We start from the raw sequence: 7,034 nt of genomic DNA, 5'->3' as shown, positions 1-7,034 counted from the left end.
AAAAATCAAAGAGAAAAGGAGAATTATTGAAAAGTAGAAATCATTTTGCAAACAAAGCTAGAGGGGAAAGTAATTTTAAATGTATTTGAATGATATTTTATTATTAGGCCACCAAATGTTCCCTCTATTCTTATTTAGAACAATTAATATTATATATAAATTCTGAATAGGTAAAATGATATTTTGTTCTGTGTACATAATAAATTGTTTTCAACAAAATAATATTAATGGAATTAAATTCCCTACTTTTTTCTCCTCTTTATTATACATATCTACCTCTTTCATAAACAAAACTAAACAAATTTAAAGAGATTACAAACTCAGATGCTTACAGGGACAAGTCAGGTAACATAAGAAGTTAACCAGGCCTGGTAGGGGCTGCATCCCTTCTAGTGACCATATGTACTGTCACAAGGGGTGAGCTGATTTAGCATAGCCAATTGTTAATTTGTAAATATTTGGGCATTTGACAAAACTTCTGAGATTATTTTTATTATAAAATGGAAATTTGGATTTTTTTATGTGAAAACTATCAATTTGAAAACGTTAACTGTTAATAATAAAAACACTTCATAAAAAACTATACAAGTAGACTAGAACATGTTTTATGGCAAATTTAACAACTTGTGACAGCATGTCTTAGTCCACACCTAGTCAAGAAGCATGCAGTGGTGCCATGAAAGCACACAAAAAGGGATCTAGCTAATCTGGAGAGTTGTGGTAGGTCTGTCCGTTAGGATTGGCTGGGATATACCGTGGTAACAAGGAACGGCCAACCCCAGTGGCTTACATGAGCAAAGGTTTGTTTCTCCCTTGTGCTCTATGGTCTTCACAGGTAAACAAGGAAGTTTTACTTGTCATGGTTAGAGACCCAGGCTGATGTCTGGAACACATGGTAAAAGGAAAAGAAACATGGCAAACTCCACATGGCTCGTCAAATGACACACATCACTTTAGCTTTCATGACAGTGGCCAAAAAACTAGTTACATGGTATACAGTAACGAGTGTGGCCTTGCTTGAAGAGAGGTCTGGCCTTTGCTTTCAGCTTCTGAGAGGAGTATCTTTATTTAGCATGAAAACTGGGTATACCTGATAGTCTTAGCATTGGGAGATGGCCACAATGGACAAATCAATCATGTGATTTAGGGTAGGAGCTTTGGGTGACACACTATTAGTTGACTTGGAGACTGAGTCCAACTACTTGGATAAGCAATCAATCAATCATGCCTATATAATGAAGCCTCAATAAAAACTCTGGACATCAAAGCTGGAGTGAGCTTCCTTTATTGTCAATATTCTGAAAAATATTGACCCTGAGCAAGTAAAGGGTCCTGAGGACAAGAGAAACCATGCATTTGGAACTCTCCCAGACTTTAGCCTGTGAATCTATTCCTTTGATTGATTTTGATCTGTATTCTTCCTTTGTAATAAAGCATAACTGTGAGTATAATAGCACTCAGTGAATTCTATGAGTCCTTCTCATAAATTATAAAACCTGAGGGCAGCTTTGGAAACCCCCTGAATTTGCAATTGCTGTTGGAAGTGAAGGCAGTATTGGGGATTGTGCCCTAAAACCTCACAGTTTGGCTAACTCTGGGCACATAGCACATGGTCACTCTTCAATTTAATTGGGTGTGGATGTATACAGTTCCCTCAGGGAGGAACAAGACAGGTGTAAAAACTAAAATACTTGCAAATTTTAACAAAGTATACCACAGTGAGATTCAGAGGAAAAAAATGACTATACCTTCACTCAGTCATGAAAGATATATAGGAGTCAGCCAAGTAAAGAAAGTTGAGAAGTTTATGCAAGATATAGGGGCAGAGTACATATAATCATAAAGTGTTGATACAGCATGGTATGAGCAGATAACCTGCATACATTTATATTCTCAGATTAATCAATGGGGAGTAGTAATTTTAGGCCAAGTAGGAAGATAAAGGTGCTTAAGAATAAGCAGGACTGATTGGGAAGAGGAAACTTGAACTGGGTCAGCTCTACAAGGCCACTTGGCACTGGGGGAAGCGTCGCCAAAGGAAGTCTGTGTGAGAGACAGCTCAGAGCAGAGTCAGGGGAAGCTCCATGAAGTAAGGCTTTTTATCCTGAGCCCTCACTGTTATTCAATCAAATGGGACTTTATAGTCTTATGGGTTTGAAAATGCTGTGCAAAACTAATTGTTTTCTCACCAAAATCCCCAAATCTTTCCATTTTAGTAAATAAGTTTAGTCCCATTCCTTGGGGGAATTTGGAGCTGTTCTAGAACACTTGGCTCCCTGGGTATCTGGGTTTTAAAGAGGTGTCCTGAAGTCCAAGTCGTAGCAACTGGACACATGACCAGTGTCCAGTTGCCCTGGGGAATAGAGGCAGAGATGTAAGGACTCCTAATACTGACACATTACTTTTTGAAATTAATTCAAAAAATGTGTTTCTGCAAAATGTATGCTCATGGCAGAATGACCCTGTTTTTAAGAAGTAAGAGTCCACATGAATACTAATTTAAGATAATAGGCAATCTTTCTTTTCTTCTTCTTCAATGATCATCCCAATTCCAGCTTCCTGGAGGGACTTGTCAGGGAAAAAAAATTTCTAGTTTTGGAATTCAAAAAGCACTCTGGCTGTAAGAGATAAATGGCTTATGGGGTATATAATCTTGCAGAAAATATTTTTTATCCAGACCATGAACTAAAAAACACCATAGACACTCAAAGATAAATCAAGGAAGTAGAATTGACATTGTGAGTTTTGAGGACCGTATGTGTCGTATTTAATTTTTCAACCCCATCTCTTAGGAATAATAATAAGAGAGAACTTTTCTTTACATTGGAGAGCACAGACTAGACTAGATCCCAGGGTCTGGCATTTACTACCAGACTCTCTGGCTAAAATTTCTTCTACCGGAGTTGATTAAGACCAAGAGTGATCTTAGGTCAGAGTAATTCCCTGCTGCTGCCTCTGAGTCTCCCACAGACTCATGTAGGCTCAAAAGATCAGCCGAATCTTCTAGGAGCTCCCATAAGAGCTAAGTGTGGGCCAGGGGAGAAAAAAGAGCCTGCTAGTCTGGGAAAAGAAGAACCAAAGGAGAGATTTGCTTGACCTCAATGATCTTGGAGCTTGTGATGAATTACAAAGGATACTTCCATTGCTTAGGAAATCTCAGGGGTTTTAGGAGCTCTGTGTCAGAAACTGGGGACAAAGATCAAACATATTTTGTATTATACTACACCTATCTAAAATAGAAACTTGTGTTATTCTCTTTTCTCAGCTTTCTTTTTCTTCCTCACAGTTAGGATAACTTTTTTAAAATTAATAATATGCTTATAGGTTTATTTTCTGCATCGCAAGTAGAATATGAAAGAATATGAACCCTAAGAAGTCAGAAGCTTTGGCTGTCTTATCAACCCCCTTATCTCCAGTGCTTTGAATGGGAGCTCAATAAATATTTGTTGAATTAAAAAAATGTATATGACTGTGCATTTAACCTAACATTACTGAATAAGTCAATAAATGTAACTGACTATACCCAGAAATGACTAGATTAAATTTTTTATATGAAGTAGAACTAGGGTTTGGAATTATCTATAAAAGAAACTAAATTCAGTTATACAATGTTATATCTTCACTCCCCTGAATTTTCATTATTCATATATAGCCACCATATCAACATCTCTATGAGCTGTAACTACTGATTCAGGAAACTCGAATGGGACAATGCTTTATGTGAGAATTAAATTTAATTAGAAAACTAATTAAATATTAGCTTTCTATTGCCATTGTAAGAGATTACCACAGATCTAATGACTTAAAACAACAAAAATTTATAATTTTATAATCCAGAGGTCAGAAACCCAAGCTAGGTCTTAGTGGGAAGGTGCTGGCAAGGCTGTGTTTCTTCTGGAAGTTCTGGGGGAGAATCTATTCTCTTCATTTTTCAGGTTTCTAGAAGCTGCCTACATTCCTTGGCTTGCAGCTCTTTTACTCCATCTTCAAAGCCAGCAGGAGCAGGTTGAGTGTTTTTTCACTTTTCTCTCACCTATTCTTCTGCTTTCCTCTTTCATTTGTAAAAAGTCATGTAATTAGATTGAGCTCTCCTGGATAACCCAGAACAATCGCCCCATCTCCAGGTTCTTAACCTTAACTCATCTGCAAAGTCCCTTTTGCCTGGTAAGGGAACATATTCATAGGTTATAGAGATTCAGACTTGGAAGTCTTACAAGGAGGGATGGGGAGGCAATATTCAGACAACCACAGCCGATATCTAGTGTTAGGGTCTGGTGAATGTTATTTTTAAAACAATTTTTAGCTGCCTTAGAAAAGGTGTCACTAACTCAAATGAGTACAGGAGTTAGGCAGCTGAATGAAGCCCACCAGGTGTAGACCTTGGTGTGTATGAGAGCATTGCCCAATTAAAGTGTTGTCAGTGTCTTAGCTCCAACCACATGTTGCCACGTGGAGATGTGAATCCACGAATTGTCAGTTCTTTAACATTTCTGAGAGAACCTGGAAACACAAATTTTTTTGTAGAAACCCTAATTTTTGAAATGTTGGCAACAAATTGCATAGTGTTTTTCAACACTACCCAGGCCAAAACAAAACATGTCTGTAAGCTGACTCTAGCCCCTGAGCCAGGAGTGTGCTGCCTCACTCCTGAGTGACCAAGAGGAGCCCTCCTCTGATAATCCCTTCAACAAACTTTTAACAGGTGCTTTTTACATGCCAGCCTAGTGAATTATGTTCCAGATAGAAGAAGCTAAGGTGTAGAATTTTAATGCACCAACCAATGTCTATCTTTTGCAGTATGATATTACTTTGAGTCAATTCATACATTGTTACACGGAATGAATATGTATTGCTAAACAGACATTTCATTAAAACAATTTTGTCTTAATTTACTCACTCAAGAATACTTAATAAGTGCCTATTTATTGAGCAAGTCTCTCTGTGAGGCACTCTGGGGAATGCAAAGATAAATCAGAGTCCCTTTCTTCAAGGAACCTGTCATTAAGGGCACACACATTAAAATTTTGACAAAGACTATTGAACCTCAGTGAAGAAAAAAGGTCACTCTTTTGAAGAGAATCAAATCTTCATAAATAAAGTATATTTAAGTTGGGCCTTAAAGAATAGATACTAAATATTCTGTTCATTTTTTCTTGTAATTTTTTTTCCTGTATATAACTTGACAGTTGTCTCTAGGTCCTAGGTTTATATGGACCTAGCTACATAATTATGTCTAGATAACTTATTAATGAATGCATTTTTAAAGGATGTACTAACAATGAAAAATGAATACTGATTGAAGAAATTAATCTTAACTCACATTTTCCTCCTGCAGCTTTAGCAATGCCTAGGTAGACGAAAAATATAGTGTATTATCTTAGTATTCGAACCAAAAGTAAAAGTTAGAATAAGTGCTAGTGCAATAAGAAATGTTAAATGTGATGGGCAAACCAGCTGAACAAACAGGCTGGAAATTTGTTTTATGAAACTCACCTTACAGAATTTCACCCAATAAAACACATGGGCATGTAGTATTAATTTTTTTCTGTGTCTAAGTATCATCACAAAAGGCCCTTTTTAATCATATTCTGAGTGCACATTTGGTCCCATTTGGACACAATTTATGAACACTCACTCTCTTATTCGAATTCTACCTTTTGACAAAATGGGCAAGAATCCAAGTGAGGCAACATGGTTAACTACTAGTCTAATACATATAGACTTGAATCTTAATGCAAAACAACTCAAATTCACCAGAACTCACCACACCATGAAATTGTAATATTTTATTTAATTTGGTTTCCTCAATATAATTCCATATCCTTTTCAAGCAACCTACAAATAAAAATATTTGAGTACAACTAAAAGGAAATGCAAGTTATATAAAAGCAACCACAACAAAAATTTCAGACCTTATATTAATCATATAAAACTAATAAAGCAGGAGTCAGAAAAACCCTGTTTTTTTTATTTCGGCATATTATGGGGGTACAGATTTTAAGGTTTCAATAAATGCCCTTTCCCCCTCTCCCCCCACAAGTCTGAGTTTCCAGCATGACCATCCTCCAGATGGTGCACATCTTACTTATTATGTTTTTTAACCTTTCTATTCCTTACTCCAAAAGATTATCCCTAATATCCTGTGTTCTCCCACTTTTCCCAGTTCAGATATAGTTTTGGCTAAAAATGAATCATATAGGGCAAAATCAATTAACTCATTGCAGCTTTTCCAAATAAAAATTTAAATACATTTTCTCTTATTCTTTCCTTTAATTTCTAAGGTATCTGTGAATAGAGTTAGACAAAATCCTTTGTGTCATAGTGTAGAAATATAGCCTATTGGAACAGTAATCAAAACAACTAAGTTATAATGCAATATGAGCAATTTAATGTGTGTCACTATTATTTCCAATAGCATGATAGCTTTCCTCTGAAAAAATTTTGGGTGTTTAATGCCAAATGCTGATGGGACAATGTTTGCATTATTTTCTACTCTAGTTTAGTTTGCATTTTGTAATACACAGGTGTTTCTGAACCTCCTCTCCTTTAAATGTGTGTTTCTGGTAAGCTTATTGGAACTGTCTGTGTGTGTGTTTTTTTTACCCCACAGAGTTCAAATAAAGTTATTTTATTTTGCCTTGAATAGTAAGTTGTATATTTTTAAAAATGAATATTCATATGTTACTTGTTCCTATAGTATTTGCTATTTCCAAAAAAGTGATACCTCTCTGATTTGTGTTCATCAATCCTCATGTATTTTGTTAAAGTTGACCACAGCCATCTGAAGATCACAGTTCTCACATGTGTCTACTGCAGTGGCAGAATTTAGCCAACTTACCAAACTTTGGCATGCAGACTTTGCTGTTGCATGCTAGTGTAGACAATCTTTTTGAAGTTGGAATCCCTAGGGACAAGTTTGGGAGGGTGCTGAGCTGTTTCAGAAAGTATAGTATTTAATACCAGAAAAATATCTGTTGTGAAGGAGCTGACAGGGCTGTACTGCTGTGCTGAGATGCTTTTTCTGAGAGTAGAAT

Source organism: Microcebus murinus, chromosome 9, assembly GCF_040939455.1.
Source record: "Microcebus murinus isolate Inina chromosome 9, M.murinus_Inina_mat1.0, whole genome shotgun sequence".
NCBI lineage: Eukaryota > Metazoa > Chordata > Mammalia > Primates > Cheirogaleidae > Microcebus > Microcebus murinus.
The sequence above is the reverse complement of the archived record's forward strand: the minus strand, read 5'-3'. Positions refer to the sequence as shown.